This window comes from Halyomorpha halys, unplaced genomic scaffold (genome assembly GCF_000696795.3).
Source record: "Halyomorpha halys isolate HHAL.00 unplaced genomic scaffold, Hhal_1.1 Scaffold770.1, whole genome shotgun sequence".
Lineage (NCBI taxonomy): Eukaryota > Metazoa > Arthropoda > Insecta > Hemiptera > Pentatomidae > Halyomorpha > Halyomorpha halys.
The window spans coordinates 718,151-725,908 of NW_027107091.1; the positions used below are offsets into that span (position 1 = coordinate 718,151).

Consider the following 7,758-nt stretch of genomic DNA (forward strand, 5'->3'; position numbering starts at 1 on the left):
AATAAAAATAAAAAAAAAATTAAAAATAAATAAAATTTAACGAATATTAGCAAAATTAAATAAAATATAAATGGCGTTGATGACCAATGAAGTTTGGCGCCACTAAACAACCAAACAAACAAACAAACCTCCTTCTTGCACGTTTTCATTTCAGTTCTCACGGATCTTTCGCCATCTTAGTTTCATTTTTTGTAATTACAATCCATCAACATATAGTCGTTGAGAGTAGGTGCTTTGATCATGAAGGTGGAGCATCGAAGGCTTTGCAGACTGAACTTATCGTGAAAAATTAGTTAAAACCGAAAATTTATTATATCTGAGTTCCGTAATTTTATTAATCCCAATAACCTCTTACAAAACATTTCGTAAAATTATGAAATGGTTATCCAACAGGAATTGAAGACAGAATATTATTAAACTGACATCAGCGTTCAATCCTTCTAACCTTCTCCAATGTCCAAGAAGTATATTATAGCTTAGGATTATGTTTCCTATTTTGTTATCCCAAATGGACCTTTATTTAACGTAAGTATATACAAAGTAAAAAAATATAAGTATATAAAATATCTACTATTACTTCCTTATTTAGTTTTGAAAGCAAATAAATTTCCCCATTTATTTTTTCTTTTAATTAAAATTTAGAGCAAAATAGTTTTGTTAATACAATGGTTAAATTAGACTATTAAAAATTTAATTAACTATGAGTATTAACTTAAAAGAGAATATTGTTTTCCAAGAACCGCTTTGTTAATTAAAATTTAGAGCAAAATAGTTTTGTTAATACAATGGTTAAATTAGACTATTAAAAATTTAATTAACTATGAGTATTAAGTTAAAAGAGAATATTGTTTTCCGAGAACCGCTTTCTTTGATTTTCCTCACACTTCATGGCCTCGGGTACTCCTTAGTAAATGATATTTCAACTGACTTCTCTCTCTCCTCTACACCCAATCGGTATAAAAGTTTCTTTCATATTTTTAATAGTAATACTTAGGTTAAAATTGTTTTTTACGGTTCAAATCCTCCTCTGAGGACCTATACAGCTCTAGAGGGAATGCCAGGATTCATTTCTAGGGACTGTCGTAGGATTCGAACCCACAATCTTCAAATCTCTCTGGCTCCCACGCCCGCCCCAGCCCGCTCAGCTATCAGGTCTGATATACTAAAATTAATATATATATATTATACGTGTTTCTTCTAATCTTTACTAAATATAATCAAATTAAATTTAATTATTCCTCAATAATTACGTTATTAAGTCAATTACTCAACTTTTATGATTCGTTTGACTAAAAAGTTTAGCATTGAGAGTTATACTGTTAATTATTTACTTATTTTACGAAAGAAGGCATATTAATTAATAAACAATTCTCATAATTAATATGGACCAAAGTAATTAAAATGATACCATCTCATTTACCTGATAAATAAACCCTGCACAAGAAATAAACCTTCCTGGAACTGGAATAGTGAGATAAAATATACCATACTTTATAAATCATTTATGAAACAAATAAATGAATTAGTTAAAACAATCAATTAATAATAAATCTACGATAGATTTTTTTTCTGAATTTTTCAAATAATACTACTACTAAATACAGACATGCCATAGCTGAAATATGAATAAATATTTGTTTCTAAACAAACATCACACGCAAACAATAAGGGAGATAAAGGATATATTATCTCTATTTTAGTTTATTAATATGACAGGAGCAAATTTACATTTCAAAAATGAAAAAAATATATTTCTATCATATGGATTTATATTTGTGTTAATGTAGTTTCTTTGGCCCCTTCTATTGAAAAGATAACAGACTCGCAAGCTGGTTCGGTAAGGCAGAAATGTATTTAGAGCTATTGAAGGCGCACAATAAACGTTCCAAGAAGGTTTAAATGATGCTTTCAGAATCAAAACTCGTTATATCCAATCGGAATTTTTTTCAAGGGATCCATAAAAGCATAAAAATTTGTAACTTCAGGAGTAGAATTTATTTATTTCCAAACAGTTATGAATGATTAAATGTGTTTATTTAGTTTGTTTTTTTAATGTTGTACACTGACCATGTCTAACTTATAAAACGTAAACCATTTATAAAAGTTGAATCTGACCGGTTTAAAATCCATAAAGGTTTATATAGGACTTATCTTCTAAAGTTATATAAAATAATATATACAAAACAATTTATATTTCTTTATAAGTCCAACGTTTCGGCAAATTCGGCCACCCTCAAAGTACAATCATAAATAAAAAATTAGAACAACATCAATTTTAAAAACTTTATTTTGACTATTCTGCCCAGGTCAATAATTCCAGTTCAAAATTACCCTATCTTGTCAATTCTTTACATTAAATTAAAACTTATAACAGTCAATTTAGACTATTTTATCACAACAATCACAATTTTAAAGTTACATATTTTTTTTAAAAAAAGTTTTCATTTAATGTGAAGAATTGACAAACTAGGGTAATTTTGGACTAAAATTATTGACCAGAGCAGAATAGCCTGAATAAAGTTTTTAAAATTGATGTGGTTCTAAATTTGTATTTATGATTGTTCTTAAAAATGACCGAATTGGCCGAAACGTTGGACTTATAAAGAAGTGTAAATTGATTTGAGACTTAAATGGGATTAAATTTATTTATCTAAACAATAATAACTGGTCTGAAGACAGTGAAAAGATTATATATAAAATTATTTATATTAAAATTTTATCACAAAATAATTTATCATAAAAGTAAAAATGCATCAATATAAAAGAATTCTTGTTATTCGAAATCCAAATTTTTGAATAATATTCCAGTGAAGAATTTGAATTCCATTGATTTTCTAAGTTTTTTTTTTTTTTTTTTATAAAGAGTCAACCTCTAGAAGCTTAAACGGGATAATTTTCTGGGTCATCCAAAAGGATATAACCGATAAGTCGATATCCCCAAAACATTTTCCATTTCTTACAATAGAGGTTATTCCACGATATTGTCGGGATATTAAAGTTCGGCCCGTACCAATAGGTCGTTGGCGTTCATAAAAATAGAGCGTTTTGATTTAGTAAATTTGAAAGCCAATAGTCAATGGTTTTGACTATTTGTAGAATAACAATTTTCAGCCGATTATTTTTTAAATAAAACCAAGATCATCCCACTCCTTAATGATTCTGATATATTCCTCTATATATTATTTTATTTTATTATTTATTTATTTATTTTAAGTATATTACTTTTTTAACTTGAGATTATAAAATAAAACGTTAAATCATCACGAAAATACTTTATAGAAAGGAGGATGAGAAATGTGTGAGTAGAATTTAATTATTAGGAATTATATTTTAAATAGTTAAAACTCTCGCTACATATTAAGCTTGTAAATAATTAGTTAATTCATTTTAAAATAAAAAAACTAAAACTCCTGAACAGACACGTGTTCAAGCTTGCCACAAAGAAATGGATTAAGGATGCCACGAAACTGTGAGGTATATAACTTAGTTAAAGAACAAGACTAAAATCGACCTGATTAAGAAATCAACCTTCATGAATTTTGATTAATCAGAAAAGAGTTAATGCTGATTGTCAATTATAAACTAATTGAAGATGAGTGACAGATACATTTTAAGATATTTTTTTAACGTTCTGGAAATATAAAAATGGCAATATACAAATCAAGAAAAAAATTCATATTGCTTTAACATTTTCTCAATTATGGCGGGTGAGTGAACCCACTGCAACTGACTCAACATCAACTGACGTCAGGAGATAGTTCGGAAACTAATTTCGAACTCCGTAACTACTCCCTCAACTTGATTTAATTTTCAGTTTGATACGCAGTGGGTTTTATAGGCGATAATCGCTTGCCTTCGAAATTGAATCACGGATTTTAAACTTAAAGTTATTACCCAATAAGTATTTATAATTTTAAATAAAGACGCAGATAATAAATTCGCATTATTAATAATAATAAAAATAATTACAAAGTTTCAACCTTCTTTATTAAAACATATTACACACCCAACGTTTTGGCCGATCCGATTATTATCAAAGACAATTTTTATTTTAGTATCACAGCCTCACATTAATTTAAAACTTTTCCGGCTAAAATGCCCAAATCAGTTTAGCATAGTTAAAATAAACCAGTATTTGTCACTATAATATTTAATAATAAATCTTTACAATTTTTATATTTTACTATCATTAACTTATCATAAACCTATTGTAATTAATAGTGTTATGAAAAGCTAATGATAGGAAAATACTAAAATTGTTAAATTGACTTGGGTACAATAGCCTACAAAAGTTTATAAATCAATGTGAGGCAATTATACTAGAATAAAGAATATCGAAATGTAAAATGTTTTAATAAAGAAGGTTGAAACTTTTTGGATTGTTTTTGTTTTAGTTAATAAAACTACAAGTCTCGAACAATATAATAAAAAATATCAATTGTACAAATCATTTGATACTGTAAAACTAATTTAATTAATATTAAAAATATGTATAATACAAATTTGGTTGGAGGACTGATTTTTTTTTAATCACGTTTTAAAAAAATCTATACAAAGAGTATTTTTTATTTTTATTTATATTTTTTTCACAAATAAATGAACAATCTTATAGTTATAACAAATTAAATCACCACTTTGCATTACTGGGGATGTAAAAGAAAACAAAAGTGTAGCCGCCCAAAATACGGCCGGTGACCAGCGACGTAATAAGCTCTGGCAAAAAAAAAATTCTACTACTAAAACTATTATTTTTTTAAAATCTCCAAACTGCCAAATTTCCAAAAAATAATTTATAAAAATGAAATAAATATAAGTATTGATGCATATTCATATTGTTGAATTTTCTAAAAACCATTTGTATTAATACTTTCTTACTCCTCCCCTTAATATTCCCCTGCAGCAATTATTTCGGATTACCATGATTGCACTGTATATACAAAATAAATTCGTATCTTTATTAATTTATGTATAATAACTGAAAAAAATTGTTTTGTTTTTTTGCAAAAGATGAACTAATCCTTGAATTTAAACTAAATAACATACAGAAATCATCACAATTAATCATAGAGAAGCAGAGCAAATAGGCTCTAAATGTTTATTATACAATAAATCTGTAACAATTAATAGTAATAAGCTTGCAGAACAGATCCGCTGCAACTGGGCAAACGAGTAACCTAGAATCCTCATTCAAGACTGAAAAGACGATGAAGTGCAAGTCGATTCCGACAATTACATCACTTACTAAACAGTCTAAACTTTCAATTGATTACAAAAGACTGATCTACATGGCTGACTATAATAAGGCCTATCTGGACATACAGAGTTGAACTTTGGGGTTCCACTAAGCCTTCCAATTCCTCTTGTATCCAATCCTTACAGTCCCAAATAGTTTGTAAAATCCTCAATCCTACTTACTCAGCCACAAATAAAATCATTCATAAATACCTCAATGTTTCATATGTACCGATCTTGTCCGAACCAGATATCAATCTTTCCATTATTAACTCCCTAACCATCTCAATCCACTTGTTTCTAACCTTGCTTTCTCTTCCATTCCTGACAATCCTCCGAGGCACCTGAAAAGAAGATGCTACCTTCTAATATAGAAATATCATTACGGATAAGAGTGTTACGGGTGCGGGTAACCGCGAAATAAGGCCTTTGGCTACTAACTCCAAGGACCCGAGTTCAAATCCGGCTTGATAGAAAATTATTTTCTGTTAACTATAGCCATGAGTCAAATCTTGTGGTTTCTGGAGCCCTTCTGGGGTCCACCCAGCCTCCTAAATTGTGTAAAAATCTGGCGGTCAAGCGTGATTCTGACCAAATCACCTCCTTGCACACCCGTTGGTCTAGTAACAGTACTCCCTTACAAAGTATTAAACCCCTCACCCTTCATGTACAGATGTTGTAGCGGTACAGATTTAATTTAATTTAATTAGTGCTACTATTGGGTAGTTTCTCTCCACACACCTGTATCACACCATTATAAAAGTGTAGATACACCAGCATACTCGTATCCATCTCGACCTAATATGCATTAGCAAGTATTTGCTTCCAATGTATATCTCCATGATGATCATTTCTCATGTTGTACCGGCCACATTACGCCTCCAATAACCATTGAACATATTGGGCCAGACTGGACAAGTACGTACAGAGGAGCCAACACCCTCCCAGTCCAAATTGCATCACACACGGATATTAACAAATAAGAATAAAAAAAACTTTCAGCGAAGAAGTTCCTTCATCATAACTAATGATAATTATTACAAAGTTTGCATATTAATTATTCCCAAAATGTAAAAATGAAATTTAATTATATATTTGCTTTCATTTATTGCTTATTTTATTCTTCAGTACATTGTTCCAACATAGCCTATAAGGAAATGAGCAAGCCATTATAAAACATTTATTCTACCTCAGGTTTTGAGTAAGCATTTCAACACTTTTATATATTCTTACCCTTATATACTCTGTATTTTGTATGTCAAAATTTACGTTTATATAATGTAAACGTTTCTTATAAAAGGGTAATCCCAAAATCATGGTTTTCAATTTTTCTTAGAAATGCTAAATTCCGTTTGTTTTCGAAAATAATTATATAATTTAGGAGGCTAAACATTTATCTATTTTTTTTTTAGTTACCACTACGTTCGATGCATTTTTGTAAAACTGAAGGTCAACTATGAAAAATACTATAGAAATTAATGTAGAAATAATCAAATCATGCGGTATACGGTGTATGCTACTATACAGAAAAGTAATATTGCAGTTGATTTCACTTCTACATTTTTAACATATACATTCTACTAATACACAGAATATAATTGTATTTCGGTAGTTCATCAGATGCGGGAATTTCATTGGTACTATTTCAATGTGTCTCAAGTTCAAATGAAGACGCTTGCAATTGAAGACGGTGGAAGTGAATTTCAATTGTATACTCATTCTTGATGTTGGTGATTCTATCACAAAATAGAATTTTTTTTAAGTTGAAAATTAGGCCATATTAAAAAATAAAACATACATTTATAGGCATACAACTTGATAGTTCCAAAGAGTTTGGTTAATTCTTCATTACACTTATTTTCAGTAATAAAAGCCCCACTTCTTAATTTTTCATGTATGAAAACAACGTTTCGGGCACCTCTGCCCGTTATCCAGTTCTTATAATTATCTTAAATCAAAAATCATTTTTATGCACCATGGAGCACTGAAATTTGGATAATGAAAGATAGAAACATAAGCTTGTTAATAAAAACATTAGGACTTATAATTCATAAGGGAATATACAAAAATGATTTTTAATTTAAAATGGCACGTGTCCACAAATTAATTAAGAGCTGGACAATGGGTATAGGATAAATTATACATAATACAGTAAAGAAAGTAAAAATAAACAAGTAAATTAACTCCTATTTACAATATTTTAAGTTTATTCTTTTAAATTATACACATTTACATCTGCAGTTGACTATTTTTAATTAACTTCTTTTTTTTTTTACATTTTTATTGGCATATGTACATTTTAAGGTTATTATTTTCAAGCAACCTTATCATCATAATATTCTTAGTTTTATTTAACAAATAATGTATATATATGAACCTACTTTGTGATTTTAATTGATATTTTTTTTCTTAATGTTAACCTTTCATATTGAATCTTGAAGAAAACTCGACAATTTTTAAGTTTGCAGGAAGATGGCACGGGTGGGTGGCGGTAAGTTTTTTATAATAAATTTAATAATTAAATAA

At 28.7% G+C, this 7,758-nt stretch overlaps 1 protein-coding gene across 1 annotated transcript in view; it reads right to left on the reverse strand.

Annotated features, from left to right (window-relative positions):
* LOC106686063 (potassium voltage-gated channel protein Shaw) overlaps positions 1 to 7,758 on the reverse strand; it is a gene marked incomplete in the record, with an annotated part of 559,367 nt that overhangs the window by 550,698 nt on the left and 911 nt on the right.